Below are 22,328 nucleotides of genomic sequence, written 5' to 3'. Positions count from 1 at the left end.
TCTTCTTGTTGAATTGATCCCTTTACCATTATGTAATGGCCTTCTTTGTCTCTTTTGATCTTTGTTGGTTTAAAGTCTATTTTATCAGAGACTAGGATTGCAACCCCTGCCTTTTTTTGTTTTCCAGTTGCTTGATAGATCTTCCTCCATCCCTTTATTTTGAGTCTATGTGTGTCTCTGCACGTGAGATGGGTTTCCTGAATACAGCACACTGATGGGTCCTGACTCCTTATCCAGTTTGCCAGTCTGTGTCTTTTGATTGGAGCATTTAGCCCATTTACATTTAACGTTAATATTGTTATGTGTGAATCTGATCCTGTCATTATGATGTTAGTTGGTTATTTTGCTCGTTAGTTGCTATTGTTTCTTCCTAGCCTCGCTGGTCTTTACAATTTGGCATGTTTTTGCAGTGGCTGGTACCGGTTGTTCCTTTCCATGTTTAGTGCTTCCTTCAGGAGCTCTTTTAGGGCAGGCCTGGTGGTGACAAAATCACTCAGCGTTTGCTTTTCTGTAAAGTATTTTATTTCTCCTTCACTTATGAAGCTTAGTTTGGCGGGATAGCAAATTCTGGGTTGAAAATTCTTTTCTTTAAGAATGTTGAGGCCGGGCGCGGTGGCTCACGCTTGTAATCCCAGCACTTTGGGAGGCCGAGGTGGGCGGATCATGAGGTCAGGAGATCGAGACCACGGTGAAACCCCGTCTCTACTAAAAATACAAAAAAATTTAGCCGGGCGTGGTGGCGGGCGCCTGTAGTCCCAGCTACTCGGAGAGGCTGAGGCAGGAGAATGGCGTGAACCCAGGAGGCGGAGCTTGCAGTGAGCCGAGATTGCGCCACTGCACTCCAGCTGGGCGACAGAGCGAGACTCCGTCTAAAAAAAAAAAAAAAAAAAAGAATGTTGAATATCGGCCCCCACTCTCTTCTGGCTTGTAGAGTTTCTGCTGAGAGATCAGCTGTTAGTCTGATGGGCTTCCCTTTGTGGGTAACCCGACCTTTCTCTCTGGTTGCCCTTAACATTTTTTCCTTCATTTCAACTTTGGTGAATCTGACAATTATGTGTCTTGGAGTTGCCCTTCTCGAGGAGTATCTTTGTGGCGTTCTCTGTATTTCCTGAATCTGAATGCTGGCCTGCCTTGCTAGATTGGGGAAGTTCTCCTGGATAATATCTTGCAGAGTGTTTTCCAACTTGGTTCCATTCTCCCCATCATTTTCAGGTACACCAATCAGACGTAGGTTTGGTCTTTTCACATAGTCCCAAATTTCTTGGAGGCTTTGTTCATTTCTTTTTATTCTTTTTTCTCTAAACTTCCCTTCTCTCTTCATTTCATTCATTTCATCTTCCATCAGCGATACCCTTTCTTCCAGTTGATCGCATCTGCTACTGAGGCTTCTGCAATCTTCGCGTAGTTCTCGAAACTTGGCTTTCAGCTCCATCAGCTCCTTTAAGCCCTTCTCTCCATTGGTTATTCTAGTTATCCATTCTTCTAATATTTTTTCAAAGTTTTTAACTTCTTTGCTATTGTTTTGAATTTCCTCTCGTAGCTCAGAGTAGTTTGATCGTCTGAAGCCTTCTTCTCTCAACTCATCAAAGTCATCCTCCATCCAGCTTTGTTCCGTTGCTGGTGAGGAACTGCGTTCCTTTGGAGGAGGAGAGGTGCTCTGTTTTTTAGAGTTTCCAGTTTTTCTGCTCTGTTTTTTCCCCATCTTTGTGGTTTTATCTACTTTTGGTCATTGATGATGGTGATGTACAGATGAGTTTTTGGTGTGGATGTCCTTTCTGTTTGTTAGTTTTCCTTCTACCAGACAGGACCCTCAGCTGCAGGTCTGTTGGAGTTTACTAGAGGTCCACTCCAGACCCTGTTTGGCTGGGTGTCAGCAGCGGTGGCTGCAGAACAGCGGATTTTCGTGAGACCACAAATTCAGCTGTCTGATAGTTCGTCTGAAAGTTTTGTCTCAGAGGAGTACCCGGTTGAATGAGGTGTCAGTCTGTCCCTACTGGGGGGGTGCCTCCCAGTTAGGCTGCTCAGGGGTGAGGGACCCACTTTAGGAGGCAGTCTGTCCGTTCTCAGATCTCCAGCTGCGTGCTGGGAGAACCACTACTCTCTTCAAAGCTGTCAGTCAGACAGGGACCTTTAAGTCTGTGGAGGTTCTTGCTGAGTTTTTGTTTGTCTGTGCCCTGCCCCCAGAGGTGGAGCCTACAGAGGCAGGCAGGCCTCCTTGAGCTGTGGTGGGCTCCACCCAGTTCGAGCTTCCTGGCTGCTTTGTTTACCTAAGCAAGCCTGGGCAATGGCGGGCGCCCCTCCCCCAGCCTCGCTGCCGCCTTGCAGCTTGATCTCAGACTGCTGTGCTAGCAATCAGCGAGACTCCGTGGGCACAGGACCCTCCGAGCCAGGTGCGGGACACAATCTCCTAGTGTGCCGTTTTCCAGGCCCGTTGGAAAAGCGCAGTATTGGGGTGGGACTGACCCGATATTCCAGGTGCCGTCTGTTTCCCCTTTCTTTGACTAGGAAAGGGAACTCCCTGACCCCTTGCGCTTCCCGAGTGAGGCAATGCCTCGCCCTGCTTCGGCTCGCGCACAGTGCGCTTCACCGACTGTCCTGCACCCACTGTTAGGCACTCCCTAGTGAGATGAAACTGGTACCTCAAGCAGAAATGCAGAAATCACCCGTCTTCTGTGTCGCTGGGGCTGGGAGCTGGAGACCGGAGCTGTTCCTATTCGGCCATCTTGGCTCCACCAGCTTTGACTTTTAAAAATCTATATTTTGCATTTTTATGGTTTGTAACATAATTTGTATATTTATTTCCATTGCTTCCTTACAAATTTTAATCAGCTGCTTCAAATAGCTAACTACTGTTATGTTTGCCAACCCATTCTTCAAATTCATTCCAATAATCTTATACTAGTGGTAAGATGAGTGATCGGAGTAGGGTCAGAAAGCCCTGTTTATTCTAAGCTTCTGTTCTATACATAGATGTGAATTAAAATCTTCTCAATAAGTAATTCTGAATGACCTTAATAGTAGGATACATAACAGGTGTGAAAAGCCTGATAGCAATAGAGATGTTCTCTTGGAGAAATAGAGGTCAGATGGCAGCTTTATAAATTACAAGCACAGATATCACAGATAAATGAAGTGTATGATGATGGGGTAGGAGACAGGTATAATGGAGCTAGCAGGGAAGCAGTTAAGGTATTAGGGAAAATTAGACACAAGAAGCTGGAGTATATGGGGAGAAAGATTTGGACAAGATGCGTGTGCTACGGCATGAGGAAGGAAATGGTCCTTTCTTACTAGAAAATATCCAAAAGAAGTGGGAACTCCAGAGACAAACTTAATCTACTTTATAATTAAACTGTGCCTTGCCTTCTTTCACACAGTCTACGGTTTATTCTTCTATATACCAATCATTATAGTATTAGTTTCTTAATGTTGCTGTATCAATTTACCACAGATTTAGTGGTTTAAAACAACACAAATTTATCATCATACAGTCTGGAGGTCAGAAATCCAACACCGATTTTGTGGCGCTAAAATCAAGGTTTCAGCAGTACTGTGTTTCTTCAGGAAGCTCTGTGGAAAAATTCATTTCCTTGCCATTCCCACTTCTAAGGTCCATCTGCATTCCTTGGCTCTGACCCCTTACTCCATCCTCAAAGCCAGCACTGTAAGCATCTTTAAATTCTCCCTCCCTCTTTGACCTCTGCTTCCATCATCATATTGTGCTCTCTGACTTTATTTTCTCAAGGCAAAGAAAGAGGCAAAAAGTCAGAGAGAGGCCCACTCCACTAATCCAAAATAATCTCCCCTTTTCAAAATCCTTAACTTAATCACATGTACATTATTTCATTTGCCATGTAAGGTAATATATTCACAGGTTACAGGGATTAGAATGTGGCCATCATTGGGGAACCATTATTCTGTCTACCAGAATTGTGTTCTGACATCTTCTCTGACAATGTATGATTTAAATGCAAACCTACTACAGGGCTAGGGCCTAAAATATATCATCTTGAAAGACTGCTCCAAGATTCACAGAACTATCAGTCAAGGTTATGTAAAATATTTTTATTCTATTTAGTAAACCAAGTGTTGCTATTATCACATAATAATTGATGACCATGCATCTGTCTGATGAGTGACAATTCATTAAAATGAAAGGAAATCTAAATTCTGAAAAAAAAAATGTCATTTTCCAAGGCAGCAAGCAATAGAGTTACAGCTCTCTGGCCACAAAATATATATTTACAATTATGTTACCCACGCAAACAAAAATCTTTCAGTATGAAATGCACACATTCAAATAAACCAGTTCCTGATGAAAATGGGCTTTATAAAAATTGTCTCTTATACAATCAAAACGGAATGTTAGTCTTTTCAAAACAATTTCCAGATGAATAGCATATCATAATGTATATTTTCTAGCACATAAATAACTGCCTGAATACAAAAAGATGGCAACTGAAGATAAAATTTGAAAATATGTATTACAAATAAAGCAGATATTGTATGATTCACTGCTACATCTAATTTTGTGCCTACATGCATCTCTTCCCATTATGACATCTGAATATTAAGAAGATAATTCCTGTATGTTCAGAACATAATGTTAGATTCACTAGTACAGATTGAGTGAACATATGAAAGAAATATATTATTGGCTAAAAATCAGAAAAGATAATTGAACTACTGAAACTGAAGTTGATAGACAAATGCCATCTCAATTATTATTCTACACCACTTAACTGTTGAAACAGCAAGGAGGTCAGTGTGTACATCAGATGAAAACTGAATAATTTTTTAAAAACTACATGCAGGTATTCACAATAGAGTGTGATGTGAAGAATATAAAATTATATGAAATTTACACAGACAACAAGACATTTTAAAATACAAAGACCAAGATATTGTGAAAACAATTTAAAGAGCAAAGTAGTTAAAATGTAACATAACAAAGGACATTGTTTTAAAAATACAAACCAACATAGACTACATGGGGCCACAAAAAAGTTATTTAATACTGAAAATATGTATTTAATTGTCAATGACCTTAAGGCTATGTTGGAATTTTTTTTAAAACTCCATTTGAAAACTATGGCTAAAAAAATAAAAGGCAAAATGATGTTAAAAAGTTTTCTCTTCCACACAATAAATCCTGTCAAAGTATTTACAAAGCATGATCATTTCTCCCTTTCTTAGAAAAAGGGTAATTGATTTTTTAGCTCCGCACAGTTATATTATATTACATTCTACCCCAAACCAAGTCTTTACTGGATAGAATTTGTATAAATTTAATAAAACCGATTTCTATAATCTCTACACATGAAATTTTTAGTGATACAATGAAAAACAGAAGAGAAAAAAATCATACATTCAAAAAATTCAATATCATTTAAAAATTATCTTCATTGAAGTTTCATGCTTTTAACTCTATATGTTCCTAATAGTGTACAAGAAGATTAATGGTCAAAAGTTAAATATAAAATGTAGTTCTCTGTTTGCAGTTCTATTAACAGAGATATGTGTGTGTGTTTGTGTGTGTGCTATATATATGTGTGTGTGTGTGTGTATATGTGTGTGTGTGCACGCTATATACACACACACACACACATATATACACACACATATGAATACCATATATGTTTATATAAACTCTTGGGTTATATCATAATTTTCAAACACAATCTCTATTGATCTATTATCAGAATCTTATATAGGAACTTTTATTTTTTTCTAATTTTCCTTCATAGTTAACACTCATGTGTGTATGTCCAATAATTATCCAACTGAACTTAAAAATATATCATATTTGACACAGGTATTTTTGTCTTTGTTCTATTTTAGTACATACAAGAAAATTGCTTTTTATTTCTTTCATCAGAATATAATTTTTTCATTTTCATATTCTTATATAAAATACTGAGGGCAATATGAAAGACACAATTAGATATTCAGATAATTGCACAAATATTGCTTTTCAAATAAGATGAAAATGCTGCAAATACATAACTGTAGTCTACCAAGATGTGCTAATGCCCAATAGCTAAACATAAGTGTTTGAAACGACAAATTTGGCATATAAAAAGCTGCTTAGTTGGCAATGTATATGGTAATGAGAATAAGAGCTGGCTGAATGAAGAGGGAAGCCTATTAAACATGGGGTAACTTGTAATACTAAGAAAGAGTTTTAAAATATTTGCTATATGGATTGTTCAATAATTAGTGCATGCAAATATGTCCACATTTTATACTACATTTTGCTGTGTTGTATATGTTTGTCAGATTTAGGAGTGTGTTACTGCCATTCATAAATCTTTCTAAAATTTATGTTCTAAAGTTTTTAAGGATGATTGAGGGTACAATAATAAAATAATATCCCATATAAAATTACAATTACATACAACTGGAGGACCAAAGTTAAAAAAAAATTCAAACTGAGGAATCATCCTTAAAAGTACAATATAATTCTCGTTTCTTATTAAAATATTGACAATTATTCTGACATAGGCCAAAATCAAAGAAAACTTTTAAACTCCATAGACGAAAACTGCAGAAATTCACTTCAACACACTTACTGAATGCAACAAACTATGCTGGGAGCATGGAAGACAGAAAGATGGATGCAACTTTCACTAATAAAAGTGCTTGCAACTGTGAAGTTTGAATGCAATTAGTAAAAGGAAAGCTAAACAGACCAATAAGGAACATGAAAATGAAGCAGCATTACTAATTTTCTTTTTCAACTAATGTAGGACACCAGTAGATGGCCCAGTAAGTTGGAAAACATGCATCAAATATAATATGGTGAATAAATAAAGGTTCATGTTTAAGATTAAATCACTGTAGCTCCGCTCAATAAACTATTGGAAAAATGTCATTGGAATTATTTTGAGATGGGGTCTCACACTGTCACTCAGGTTGGAGTGCAGTGGCACGACTTTGGCTCACTGCAACCCCTGCCTCCCAGACTCAAGCAATTTTCCCACTTCCGCCTCCCGCGTATCTGGGACTATAGGAACACACCAACATGCCCGGCTAATTTATTTATTTATTTATTTACTTATTTATTTTATTTATTTATTTTTGAAACGGAGTCTCGCTGTGTCACCAAGGCTGGAGTGCAGTAGCACAATCTCGGCTCACTGCAAACTCCGCCTCCCGGGTTCACACCATTCTTCTGCCTTAGCTTCCCGAGTAGCTAGGGCTACAGGCGCCTGCCACCACACCCCGCTAATTTTTCGTGTTTTGGGTAGAGACTAGGTTTCGTCATGTCGCCCAGGCTTGTCCTGAACTCCTGGGCTCAGGAGATCCACTCACCCTGGCCTCCCAAAGTGCCGGGATTACAGGGGTGAGCCACCGTACCTGGCTGGCTTCATTGCAATATTTTTAAAGACACCAGTATGAAATGTCTGTATTTGACAGAGTACTGAAAAGCTGTACTTTTGTTCCTTTGCTTGAACACTCCTAATGGACAGCACATTAAACATCAAAAAATAAGTCTGAATCTTAAACAAGGTCCTTAAGTGAAAACAAATAGTATTAAAGTTCACCAAGTATTCAGGAGATATTTTTGCCTCCTTTTCAATAATCCAAGTACTAAATGCCATTTAGAACTCACTGCCTCATTTCTTCAATGAAATTCCTTTACTATTCTAAATCTTCTATTTCCTGTGTTCACTACTATGATTAGTATCTTACCACCTAGTATGTATTAATATAAGTCATAAGCAATTTTGTGTCTTACTCATGTATGTTTCTCTTACTTTTCTTGCAAGAGTGAGGATGATTTCAATTCCTCAGATTTCAATATTTCTTTACAAAATGCTGGGCATTTAGTAAATGTGTGACATATTATATTCAGATATTTATAGTGCTTTTGAACACTGGTATAAGACATTAAGCACTGAAGAACTACAGGGTTATCACTTGGATAATGACTGAGGGTTAGCAAAGTTGTTACTTAACCAGGAATGTGTATATACTTTGTCTATGCAAGAAACTACCTTTTACTATTATTGACTGTGAAGATAATTCAATAGTCAAAGCAGCTGTTGGATCTGGTCAAAATTTACTACTGGTTTAGTACTCAAGTCATGGTTGAAAATGACTATATATAGATATATATGAAGATATATATCTTCCAAAAATAATTATACAGTGGGATATGATTACATTATCAGTGTATCTTTTTATGGATACATAACATTACACATACTTGTGGGGTACATGTGATATTTTGTTGCATACTTAGAATGTGTAATGATCACATCAGGATATCTGGGGTATCACCTTGAGTATTCAACATTTCTGTGTGTTCAGAACATTTCAAGTTCTCTCTTCTAGCTACTTTAAAATATAAAAGACTGTTTCTAACTACACTTAATCTACCCTATATCCAACATTACAAATTAGATTTTCCGTCTAACTGTATGTTTGTACCCTTTGACCAACCTTTCTTTATCCCCCCAACTCCCACCCAAACAACCTTCCTAGCTTTTGATAACTCTCATTCTACTCTCAACTAAAAAGAGATTAACATTTTAAACTCTCCACATATGAGTAAGAACATGGGAAATTTGTCTTTCTGGGTCTGGCTTATTTCACATAAAATGAGCTAAAGTTCATCCATGTTGCTGCAAATGACATGATTTCATTTTTTATGGCCAAATAGTATTCCATTGTGTGCATGTACTACATTTCACCTGTTCTTCTGTTATAATAGATTATATCGATATAGTAATGTAGTCAGAAGAAATAACAACTCTGCTTTTTAGCCTGCAACACAGTAGCTAGACAGAGGAGTTTCAATACATGTTTGTTAGAAGAATGAATAAATAATGAACAAATATCTAACTTTCCATACTACCAATGTCTCATATGCCCATTGGTATTATGTTTCTAATTATACATTTTGTCTGATAAGATGACTGAAGTACAAGTAATATATTATATACACAACTCCATTTAGAAGGCAATCGTATAAAATGACAGGAGACTTAAATCTGCTATTCGATTGTTATGTGTCATGGGCCATCTCCATCGTTAGGATGGCAAAATGTGACTTTACAAGGAGTTACTTGGCAAATTGCTTGCTTTCCTCTCTACCCTGCAGTCTCAAAATGGCCTAGTCTTTCGGTGTCCAGTATACATTGCTTCTCTGTAATATAAGTTTCTGACACAATAAGGTAGTATAATAGAAATGCAGAATAATAGCACCTGACCTAACTTATAAGCCTGAGATGTATGAATTCTTAAGGGTTTGAAAATTTTAAAGGTATGACACCATATAAGAAATAAAAAAACTATTTTGACTATATATTATATTTCAAATAATAATATTTGTTCTATTTTAAACTCTCATATTCCTTATGGAAACTGGAGAAATTTGGAAAAAAATGTGAATGAGAAAAAAGTCTAAATTAATCTGTATTATAACTCTCTGATGGCAGCCAATACTAGCATTTTAGTATATTTCCTCTTAATCTCTTATATGTATTTTTTCACACTTGTGTCATACTGAATATACAATTTTGTATCCTTTTAGCCTTTTATATACTTATATTCTTTATAGGACATTATACACATGTATCAATTAATACAAACATGCTTTAATGGCAACATCACATTAAGGGTTATGAATTTCCATAATTCAATTATTTCCTAATATGGGCTGTTTATTTTAGTCTCCAATTTTTCTCTATTATAAACAATGTCCCAATGATTATTCTTCTATATGAACGTCCATGTAAATCTTTTGTAATGTTTTGGAATACACTTATAGAATAAATATTTAGAGTCAAGGAATATAGATGATATACTACTGAAGTGGCAAATGGATATTAAATACATCTTTTATCTCTCTTCTAGCCAAATACTATATATGTATATATATATAAATTTTAACTCCATTTAAATGGCATACCCTATTGCTCCATTTTTGTTAAGTAACCAATGACAATTTTTGTTATATAAAGTACTTGAAGTAAATTCATATATATCCATCTATCTATATAAAAAACAGAATTTATTTTATTTTAAAAATTTCAACAGAAAATCCTTCTGCAAATCATCAATTTATTTTCATGTAATAAAGCAGAAATAAAGAAAATTAACAGAAGAAATGGTATGATTTCGCATTTGTTATTCTAAACTTTTATTTTTTCTGGTTCAAGAGGAAAAGAGAAATATAGTTTGGGAATTAGGAATTCATCTCAAGCACTTTATATAACAGAAATTGCATGTCAGTTACTTAATAAAAAACAGAGAAATACCATATGAAATCTAAATGGAGTTAAAAGTTGTCAACATAGTAGTCTTATCCAAACACTTCTATTAAAGCGAAATCCAAACGGGTTGTAAAAAGTTAAACATAAGGCAATAAAATGTGTAGAACTCACTCATATCAAGGAAACGCTTTGAAATATTCTCAACCAGTGAGTTTAAAATGATGTTAAATTGTGTAAACCACCACCTGCAACTGCAAGCTATATCAGAAAGTTAACAAATATGTGTCTCCAGGTATCTATTCCTATGCAACATGTAACAAATCAATAGAATAGCCGTCATCCAACAAAATAGCTATCATCAAAGTCTGGCTGAACCTATATAATGATATACTCTGGGATATTTCCAAACTGGCAGTACAGAAAATGACAAGGGATGCATCACGGACAGGATGCAAAAGGCAATAAAGAAAAAATAAAAACAGATAAAAACTCAGAATTGGAAAAAAAGAACTACAAAATGAGAATATCACACTGAACCAAAAGCAATAAAATCTTTCAGCCAGTTTCTTCAGTCTTACAAAATAATTAGGTTAATACTATCATCAAAAATACCATTATCATTTGTATATGTCAACAGATTTTATATATATATATATAATCTTACAGGTTCTTAAAAGTACCCTCTTAGTTATGTAGTCATGGACTGTCCCACATATAAAACTGAGATTCACAGAAGCTAAATTGTCTGCCTGTAGTGATAGCTAGTAAGTAGCAGAACGAGAACTTAAACCTAGCTGTCCAAACTTCAGAAATATATTTTCCTCTCATACATAAATATCCAAAACAGAGAAAAATATTGGTATAACTACTCCAAGAGTATTTAGTAAACTGATGACAAAAACCACAAAAAGATTTATGTTTGAAGTAAGCATTTGTAGAAAGCATATGTCTCCAATATTATTAAAAATAGATCTATTTAGAATTTTATTATTCTAAAAATCTTCAGTAGCTGATCCACTTCAATTATGAAGATCAGCTAAAATGTCAGCTTGACTCCTGTACATTCAATTTACTTGAGTTTTGGTGGTAATATACGTGAACAGTGAAATTAATCTGGATGATCCACATTAAAAAAATCTATACAGCTATCCTGTTTTGCTCTTCCTCTAATAACTTTTGTTTCTCATGAATATACTAAAATGTTTGATCTTATTTGAGGACGATAATAAAATTCCAGCCCTTAAATGTTGATAGCAAAATAACAAAGATTTTGTGTGGGTCTGATATCCCACTGCATATTTTTAATAATTCAATAAGTAAAGCAAACTGTCCATAATGTATGTTCATGTTGGAATAAAGAAAACAAATTGACCTGAATTGATTTTGTAGATCTCCCTTTTTAAGTCTTCTAATAAGTTGAACCATTAGAACAAAGAGAAAAATAAAAACAAAAAAGATATCAATATCTCAGCCTTTGATATTGATATCTCTACATTCATGAAATTACATGAATACTTTAGAATTGAATATGAAAAAGTGTCTAATTTTATATAGTATTTTCATACTTTTGATTATTAAAATCAGAACAGTACATATGAACAATTATTTTTAAAGTATTTACATTTTAAACTTGAAGATACTGCTTGCTATATTATACCTTATTGTCCAGGGAGTCACACATCTTAAAAGGACTGTCTTGAACATTTCTCATGCTAACATGCCAGAAAAGTCTTCTATGGAAGAATGCATATGCTTCCTCTTGTCAAAGAAACATTTATATAAACTAGGTTATCTATATGTAAAATTTTGCATTTATTATAAGTAGCCTAGTTTTAGTTCCTAAAGGGGCAGACATTTTGATTCCTTAAGGTGGCCTTTGTTTTGGGTTATCTCTAAATATATTTGTTTTCATTTCTATGCTGCCACAGATTCTTTCAAGAATAACATAAAAATATTTTTAATGTAACTTACATATCTATGGTTTCTCATCACAACTGACCTATTTAGTCCCCAAAACCTTGTTTCCCCCATAAATACCAAAAATAATAATAAAGTAGAAACGTGGTTTGGGAAAAAAAAAATTGTAATAGTCGTTCAGAATTATTTTCACTACCATAGTAGCTAGTTTTCATTATAAACCCATGCTTTTTTGTTTTGGGTCATTAATACATGAGTCAGTGATTATTATAATGCCATCACAATTTACAGTTCAAATAAAATATATATCTAATTTCCAGTAATGACAACTGCTGCTGCAAAACTGTAATAAAAAATAAAGGAATAAGACATGGGTATACAAGGAGGCTCTACTTTGGCCAAGGTAGCTGGAAAGTCTTGCCTGAGAAAATGTTGTTTTTTAACTGAAGCTTAAAAGATGAGGAAGAGCTGCATGAGAAGTGGGGATGGAGGATATTGTTCAGGGTTTAAGAATGTATATTCAAAGATTGTAGGGTGGATATTTAGGATTCATAGATGGGTCACTTGTGATACACAGAAGAGTCCTGTGCCCCCAAATCTGTTAGCTCTTATAGTTGTTATCATTGAAAATAGGTTGACATGCTTTTCTTATTTCATTAACACAGTTTAAGAATTTACCATATAACCTAACTTCCACATCATCTGTATAGCATTTCCCAGTTAATATTTTTCTATCCAGAGTAACCAATATTATTCAACCTTACTGTTTATTTTATACAAGCCAATTTGCAATATGTACTTGGTTAACTAATAGGCACCATTTTTTGAACTTCTTAAATAACTTAAAAATGTTATAAATAGTAAAATCGATACTTTTATCCTTTAAAAGAAGTTAAATAATTTTCAATTCAGTTTCCCAGCTTCTTTCCTTTAATTCTTTATTTCTATTAGTTGAGGGAAAGAATGGGAAGAGAATATTGATGAAACAAGAATAATATGTGATAAGATGCTCACCCTAGACTGCAAAATAAAAGTTTATTTATGTAATATATCATGCATTTATTATGTGCCATATATATACATATATACATATACATATATATTTACATATATTTTTAATGGGGAATAAAAATGCATTATTCATTCTTTTTCCTTGTTATTTTTTCATGGCTATATTAAGTTTTCTTTAATGTGTATGCATTTATTTTGTCCAAAAAACAAAAAATGGACATTTTTAAAACGTCTTGGAATTGAACTTAGTATTAGTTCTTAAAATTAAAAAAGAAAATACTATGATGCATGTTAGGACATGCAATCACTTTTTAAACTTCCTACATAAGCATGCAAATCTGTGGAGTGTTTACTTTATGAACTTCAATACAACTAGATATTCCTGGCAAAATGCCAAGATCAGAACCTGTTTCACATTCAAATTTCTGCATCATTGACAATGGAATCTTGCAGACTATCCTCAAGAACTAACAGTCTTTGCTCTTTCCTGTGTATGCTCATGAATCATTGAATTTTATTCCCCAGTGTGTGAGCAGCTGCCCATCTGGTACTCACCCAAGGCTTGTACAAACCAAAAGGTGCAATGAAGCACAGAAAGAGAACGATGTAGCTCTACCACATGGGGCCCAACAGATGAATTGAAAAATAAATCAATTTACAATAGAATAGGAAGTGAAAAAATATTAGGACTATAGACCAATGGGTCTTTTTATACTAGTCACGTATGAATAGTTGTTATGGTAATAGACAAATAATGCAACACAAATCGGCATCTCCCCTACTCTCAACACTCTCCATAGGTAGAATATTATGGTTTTCACGCTTATCCTTAGTCCTGTTTCCCCTCCATCTTCATATTAATTTGCTTCTGCTTGGCTATACCAATTTCAGCTCATGTTAAACTTCCGTGTTTTTTCTATCTATGTAAACTACCTAAAAACCTTAATACCTATACCTCTTTTTCATTTAAAAGAGACAATACCATACAAAATTGAGCCTCTTGGGGGCAAAATCAGCAACTACATTTGCAAACAACTACTCCATAACTTTTCTAAATATCTCATAATCATGTTCCATTCATCATTTAAAAAGAGTATGGATGTTTTCCAATAAGTTTATACAATCCAGATGTAGAAAAAGCACACATAATTATTCTGAACTTTGCCTTTGTGTCAGGGGTAAACTTTTTAAAGTGGAAAACTGGTCAATTTTTTTCAGACATTCAAACCTATTCTGCTATAACCTCTAGTCTTGCATCATCAACTTCATTTCATATAAACCGTAAGTATAACACAAAATGTTTGCTTGCCTCTTTGAACTAAGTACAGACTAACTCACTAAGACACTTTTCAGAAACAATATATATCATGATGATCAAATCAGAGAAATTATTTGTCAAAGATCTACTTTTTCAAGCCCTGAGAAAAGAAAGAAATGATTAGTTCCAGGCTATGTAACTTCATCTAGGCTTTTTTCATATGTCAACATCATTTGCATGCTTAAAGAGTCAGAGATTTTATATTTGTATGGTCAGAAAATGTTCTAAAACTTAAAACACAAATATTTGATTCAAAATATTTAAATAATATACAGGTATCTCAGTTTGCCTAAAGAGAGAAAAGACAACAAAGGATCAAGCATACAAATTAATATGAACAAACAAATTTCAAGATACGCCTGTCTTATAGCTTTACTTTGACAAAATTTCCTTTGCAAATGAAATGAAATCAACTTCTTTGAATATCCTGGAATATTAACTTTCTCCGTGAGTGTTGGTTCCTGGCAAGAATCACTTAGAGAGTTTGCAAACAGTATGAGGATGTAGTGCAACTTTAGGCTCATCTTACATACTCAAGAGGCACAAATAATTTGTATTAGCTATCTACAAGAAGGAGACGCAATCAATCAAAGCTGAAGAGAATAAGAACCTCTGGTATTTTTTCATAAATATGGCAAACGATACCACAACACTGCTGCTTAAACATTATTTGATTTATAAAACACTGCTGCTTAAACATTATTTGATTTATAAAATGTTAAACATATTGATACGATTTCAACCTGTAGTTTGCATTATTGTGGATATCTATGTAGACAACACAATCTAGTGCAGCGCAAATTTTAAATATGCTGGAGGAAGGGGGAAGGTATACACAACATTGTGGATAAATAAAATGTGGGTTCTCATGGGAAAAGGGAAAGTCAAGGCATTTAATTGACAGGGATAGGTAATATGATACCAATTCCTGGTTAAGAAAGAGAGAGAAGGAGAAATTTAATAGCCTTTTACCCAAAAGTCATTTTATATTTTACACCAAACCTGTTTGAAGATTACGACCTTGTAATTAATATAAGGCCTTCAACAGCAGCAAAATCTATCTAACAGTCCTGAATGGTAAAAGCTTAGAAGATTACAAGGTGAAATTCCAATTGCTCTAACTGTGACAAAATAGAAGACAGAAAGGTTTCCGAAAGAAAGTCACACCTAGATATGACTGTGTAAAAAAATTGCTAAAATGTTATTAGAAGTTCAGGTTATGAGAAGGCTGTTGTAAACTGCTTCAGTTGTTAGACATTATTACCACACGTATACAGACACCATCAGAATGACTGCAATAATTGATTGACAGACACAGACTGCCAAGTCATTAATTGTCTCTTTCCTTATGATAGGGCAATATAATGTATGATAGGGCAATATAATGCATAAGAAGAATATAAAACCAGTGCACTTTACTTGCTATAGAAGTTTGGGCAAACCAAAAAAAGTAATTGCTATATGACGCACATTTGTTATTGTCTAACATCTTAGCATCATTCTTAGGGTGGGATGGGTGGGGGGGTTGGTTTCTGATTTACAGTTCGTGAAAAACAGACTCTATATCTACTACTGAAGTTGAAGAGGTATGATAAGTACCTGGACCCTCTGCCCTGACTCCTACCCTGCTCCATCCTGGGAATTTTAGTCTTGAGGCAATGGTGCAACAACATGGAGCTATTCAGATAATTATCTATGGCATAGCTTTACAGCATTCCTGGCATAGTCAGTAGTGATATCCTAATAAAATAGTTTGTGTGGCCATTTCGTAACCCTTATCCTAGTTTTTATTTCCTCCATACCTATCTTTCAATCTTTTTTTTTTCTGTTTTGCAGTCTTCACATTGATTTTGTGAGCTACTTATTATCTGTCCAGTAAATGTTTGTTGTTGTTTTGCTTAAGTTAGCAAAAGTTGGCTTCTGTTGCTTGCAGACAAGAACCTGGACTCTCATCAGATCTATGATGCCTAAATCATTACTGTAAAAGCCATGGAGAACAGACACAAGAAACTCATCAAAATGAAATGATTATAGATAATCATTTTATAGTTATCTTTTTGTGGTTGTGGTGTAATTGAAGTTCTATGCTTCTATGTGTGCTTTTTTGTAAAATTTTTGCACATATTTGACTAAATTCACTTAATGACTATCCCACCGAAATAGGAATTCCAAGATACATTTTATTTTATTATAATCATCTTCTTAAAAATACAAATACAAATATACTGATACAGAGCTAATCCTTGGAAATAAATATTAATTTCATGACTTACTCCTGATAAAATATAAGAAAAAAGATAACTTTCAAATTGGCATAAATTGTTTTTCAAAAAATTTGATATCTCCCGAAATGGTGGAAGTTTTTTTAACTTTGAAACTCTTGGAGACTATTCAAGATTATAATTATTTATCTTTATTACAAATATTTTGAATTAATCATTATTTCTTACAGATAAGCAATTAAGTATTGCTTATACTTTTATAAGAAAAGACACACTGGGCACAGTGGCTCACGCCTGTAATCCCAGCACTTTGGGAGGCTGAGGCGGGCAGATCACCTGAGGTTGGGAGTTCGAGACCAGCCTGACCAACATGGAGAAACCTCGTCTCTATTAAAAATACAAAATTAGCTGGGCGTGGAGGTGCATGCCTGTAATCCCAGCTACTTAAGAGGCTGAGGCAGGAGAATTGCTTGAACCCGGGAGGTGGAGGTTGCGGTGAGCTGAGATCGCGTCATTGCACTCCAGATAACTTTCCAGTTAAACAGGGAGAGATGACAATCAACTGGGAAATCCCAGTTAATGGTGTGATTTCTTGTTCCTCTTCATTTTCAACTAGGTTTTGTGGCTGTATAGATGGTAAGTGACAGCAAGCTGATTCTATGACATTACTGTTCAAATGAGGATGGAAGAATAGATGTCCAAATCAAGCTTAGAGCCTTTCCTAATAAGAAGGCTAATTCAGAGTTGTTTAATTGTAAATTTTACAGACACACACAATTAAAACATAAATAATGCCCATTGATTACCTAATGCTTACTGTGTGTCAGGTTATTTACAAATACTATATCTGTTAATCATAGCAACTCTGACTGGTATTATTGTTTACATTTTACAAATGATAAAACTGGTGTTTTGAGAACTGAAAGATATGTAAAATAGAAAAACACTTAAGCAAGATTTGAACTCATATTTAATTTAAAATTCCAGCTTTTACAACTACACAATGCTGCTGTCTGCAGTTCATGCTGTATTTTATTTAGATTTAGAAAATCTTTTCCTATCCTGGTGATAGAATTCACAGGAGCAACTGGAGGTAGACACTTCCAAGGTTAATATAAGTCTGTTCAATTTCATAACTTTAGGTTAAAAAAGTATTTTAATGACTTATTTTAACTAAGTACATACCAAAAATTTTCCATACTTTCTAAAAGACTGAAAGAAGACAGGTAATTTGACAGCAATTGCTAGGATTTCTTTCCTTTCTATTTTAAAAACAAAGAGAAAGACAGAGAGAGAGAGAGGCTGAAGGTGGAATGTGGCCGTGGCTTTGTTATGTAAAGAAACTTCCTCATGAGTTAAGACAATATGTTGGACCTGACTTGATTAGCTCTTTTATACTGAACCCAGGTAGCTGAGATACAAGAGGTTAACTAATTTTAAACATCTGTTTTTTAATTTGCACACAATAGGTGTTGAGGTGCCTCTTCCTCACTTTTCTGTAGGTCAGCTGTATAAACCTATGTATGTGATACCTACAATCCCATGAGAAGTTCTAAGTTGTTATTGCTAGATGAGCTAGTTCCAGCAGTCCTCTGGTCAGCATTTTTGAAGGATAGACAATCTACTACTTTTTCTACCACAAATTTAGTACTTTAATAAAGAATAATATTTAACTAATCAATATTTCATCATTAAATGTCACTTTAAAATAACACAAAAATATAGGATACATTAGTTTACTATACCAAATTGCAGAATATCTCTTTTTTATACATTTCAAAGCTGTGAGGAGTATGATTCCAACATAGTGTTCAAATAAAAAAGCAATGTAGGAAATAATAAGCATAATCAATCATTGCTCACATTATAAGTAATTCAATAGACACTAATCACGTATTTCATCTTTGAATAATGAATATTCACTCGTGCAAAACATTAATAATACTATCTTCACTGAGATAGTAGAGCTATTTATCTAAAGATTTGTCTGAGAATAAAGAACATGAAATCTAACATGTATCAAAAGCATTCTGGTCTCATTTTAAATCCATGATTCTCTTCAGTATTTTACTCAGGTTCTAGGATAGCTTCAAATGTGGAAGAATAAGTATTTGCTCTTCCCTCACAACCATTTAAATTTGAAAACAAGAACCCTTAGTCTACCACTAACTCAAAGGGTCATTTACTCCACCTCCTTAAATTTTGGAAGATCTGAATTTTACCTACCACTTTGTAAATAAACACCTTCAAAGAGACATTATACTTCTGTAAGAATATATTCTACTGTTTCCTCTAAATGTTTGCTAAATTTTAATATGCATTTGTTTCCTTTTCCTCTTAACATCTCATTTGTTTTTTTATCAGTGCTTTATCTGCATCTCTTGTACAAGTGGTTCTCAAACTTGGATGGACATTACTGTTATGTGGGGAGTTTTGTTTAAAAAACATCACAATGCTTGTCTTACACCTCCAAAGTTCTGATTCAGTCGCTTTGGATGAGGCCCAAAGATCTGTCTCTTTTAAAAGCCTCTGAGATGATTCCAATGCTCAGTTATTGGGGAACACTGGCTACATATTCTAAATGTAATAGTCATAAAATCTAGAGAAATATAAACTATTTATTAAAACAGGATGACTAATAATCACACATACACAGCTGTATCCAAGACATACCATAAAGCAAAAAGAAAAGATCATTAAGAAAAAAAAGACAAGAAAACCTCACTATCCACTTAAAGTATCATGAATTAATTCCTAACATAAAGATTGTCATTAATCTTATTCTCCCATTCCTTATTACCAGAAGCTTCCTGAACTAGTTTTGCTGTGGTGAAGGCTCTGTAGCTTTGGTTTGCTAGCCAGGTTGGTTTTTGTCACTTTGATTCTGACAGCACCAGTGCCAACGTTTAGGCAAACAAGTTACACCTGGTAAAGAAGAAAGTGTCAAAGGGGCAACTGCTACAGCTGTTACACAAAACAGGTACTCACTAGCCAAGGAATACCTGGAATATTTCAGCGATTCTCAGCCCCAGTTGCACTTTATATTCTTCTGGAGAGCTCTGAAACTCTCCCAGTAACTGCTGATACCCAGCCCCTACCGCCCCAGAGACCTGAGGTGGGACTCAGGCATCCCATGTTTTGTCACCTCTCCGGGGGTTTGTTACACACAGCTAGAGTGGAGGACCACTGACCGAGATGGGTTTTTAAAATCCTCAAGGTCATACGAATGTAGTCATTTTGTAATATCCCCATGAGAACAAAATCTGAGGGAATCCTTTTCACTTTTTCACACATCTTCAACTCTTCTTTCTGACATTTTCTCCCTTTGTATTTAACTAAAGCTTGTTCTTGTCCATTTTGAAATTCCTTTATTTTTTAAAATAACAGGGGTATGGAATAAAGACATTACTGTGATTTGCTGCAAATCCTCTCCAACAGTGGCTTTCATCAGAAGTAAATAGACATTTGAGATTTTGCTCCCTCTGCTATATTTTGTTCAATTTATCTATATTCTTAATTCTTCACAGTTTAAGTGCTAAAGACATCCATCATTATTCCTCAGAAGTAAAAAAAAAATATAGCAAACATGATGACAAGTTGAAAAGCTCTTTTCCTATCTTCTCAACTATCCAGAAGTAAAATGGCTTTAAAAATCTGTGCTATTATTAGTAATAAAAACAAGCAAGTATACACACACTGTTCTTACATAGCACTATGTACTAGGATGGCCTAGATGTTTTACAGATAATAATTTATTTAATCCTAATAACAACCAAATAACAAAAGTAATATTTTACTTCCATTTTACAGATAAGGAAAGAGAGATTAAATAAATTTCTCAAGGTTACCTGTCAAGTAGGTGACAGATAATCTGTCCTTTAAAATCTATGCTCTTAACTTCAATGGTATGTTGCCTCTATAAGAATTAAGATTTACCTTTTTTGGGTAGACAGATAATTTACCATATTATTATGCTTATAATTAATGGGTTCAATCTTCATAGCCCAGTAGGATAATGCAACAGAAATGATATATGGTTTTCATAGAATTTTTTCTAGTGATAAAGGTACCAGAAAATCTCCTTGAAATTAGTAAAGGCAGCCTCAGATATGAAAAATAGGTATATGCATGTTGAAATCACCTAGAAACTATTATTTAGAAAATTAAGTTACACTGGACACCACTTCAAAGAAGGAGTCACTTTGAGTAAACTCTGGGTAAATCCCCTCAAAAGAGTTCCTATAAATCAAGTGGGTAGTTCCACTTTGGGGAAAAAGATGTCAATTTTTTAAATCCCCATATGTTTAGAAAAAGTCTAATTGCTTTACAGTTTCACAACTGGTTTTAAAATTTTAATCAGTTAATGACAGGTCCCTTCAGTGAACAGCCTCTGAAAGCCAACCAGTCGATGACAGCCTCACTCTTTGAAAGACCGGCAATCAGCAGTATACTCACTCTAGTGAAAAAGCTTCCAAGGCCTAAGTCAACCCACCCCTATTTCAGTGATCTACGTGCCAATAAACTAAATGACAAAGGGAGTTTGCCTTGCTCTGTCAGACTGGGCCAGACTAACGTAGCTCTTCCTTACTTTACTTTTTTGATATCACGTAATGAGTGGTGATCTCTTCTATCAATATAGCATAAAATTCTATTTAAACTGTTTAAAACTTAAATTTACTTGAACCCTAAAATGTATTCATAATAGTAATTTGGGGTTTATAATGTGGGAAAAGTTAGATCAGTGCTGGCCCAGTGTCCCTACAGCAGAAAGGGACCCATGGACAAGATTCCATATGTGAACTAAAAAACTGTATATGAAGAGCTGCATCCTTTAAGACCATGCACAGGGCAACCTCCACCTGAGACAGTGCAAGTGTCCTTTCATGGAATCAAGCTGACCTTAACTGCTTATAGGTAAGTTAGGCCTCACTGCATCACAGAACATCAGTTGTTAGATGGGCAGTCCCGTCTTCAACACTGACATGACATGGTACAGAAAAGCAACAGCAGCTGGAGACTGGGAGGACCAGGCTTTTATCTCTCCCTCCATCTGGCTGGAAAAGCTAGACACCATTTGAAACGTGTAAACCTTTAAGGTTTTGAGCAATTCGGCAGGAGAAATTTCAGAGGTAGATCTTTAAGAGGTAAGTTGTATACTTCCTGTTACTAAGACATACAGGTTCTCAAAGAATAAAAATATAAGAGAAAATAAGAAATATGAAAATATAAGAGATAGGTATGCATATCAATCTTAGAAATTATTTGCTACTTATGAATGTGTAATTTTTCTATTTTATAATAAAGTTTCATGGCTTCTCTGGGTACCTTCTATTGGGAACATATTTAGATACATTAGAAATTTTTTTTTTTTTTTTTTTTTTGAGACAGATTCTCATTCTGTCGCCCAGACTGGAGTGCAGTGGCATGATCTCAGCTCACTGCATCCTCTGCCTCCTGGGTTCAAGCAATTCTCCTGCCTCAGCCTCCTGAGTAGCTGGGATTACAGGTGCCTGCCACCAAGCCCAGCTAATTTTTTGTATTTTTAATAGAGATGGGGTTTCACCATGTTGGCCAGGCTGGTCTCCAACTCCTGACCTCAGGTGACTCACCTGCCTTGACCTCCCAAAGTGCTGGGAT

The 22,328-nt window shown here is 34.9% G+C and overlaps 1 protein-coding gene and 1 long non-coding RNA gene across 2 annotated transcripts in view; both read right to left on the bottom strand.

Annotated features, from left to right (window-relative positions):
• The window catches only part of NAALADL2 (N-acetylated alpha-linked acidic dipeptidase like 2), a 959,155-nt gene that overhangs the window by 648,432 nt on the left and 288,395 nt on the right, over window positions 1–22,328 (bottom strand). The gene's annotated exons all lie outside the window — the stretch shown is intronic.
• The window catches only part of LOC131380970 (uncharacterized), a 62,516-nt gene that overhangs the window by 15,336 nt on the left and 24,852 nt on the right, over window positions 1–22,328 (bottom strand). Inside the window, exon 3 of the long non-coding RNA XR_009209331.1 lies at window positions 21,622–21,754. This is a non-coding gene — a long non-coding RNA (uncharacterized LOC131380970). The remainder of the gene's footprint in view (window positions 1–21,621; window positions 21,755–22,328) is intronic.

The sequence above is a fragment of the Hylobates moloch genome, unplaced genomic scaffold (assembly GCF_009828535.3).
Source record: "Hylobates moloch isolate HMO894 unplaced genomic scaffold, HMol_V3 SCAFFOLD_13, whole genome shotgun sequence".
Lineage (NCBI taxonomy): Eukaryota > Metazoa > Chordata > Mammalia > Primates > Hylobatidae > Hylobates > Hylobates moloch.
The sequence above is the reverse complement of the archived record's forward strand: the minus strand, read 5'-3'. Positions and strand labels throughout refer to the sequence as shown.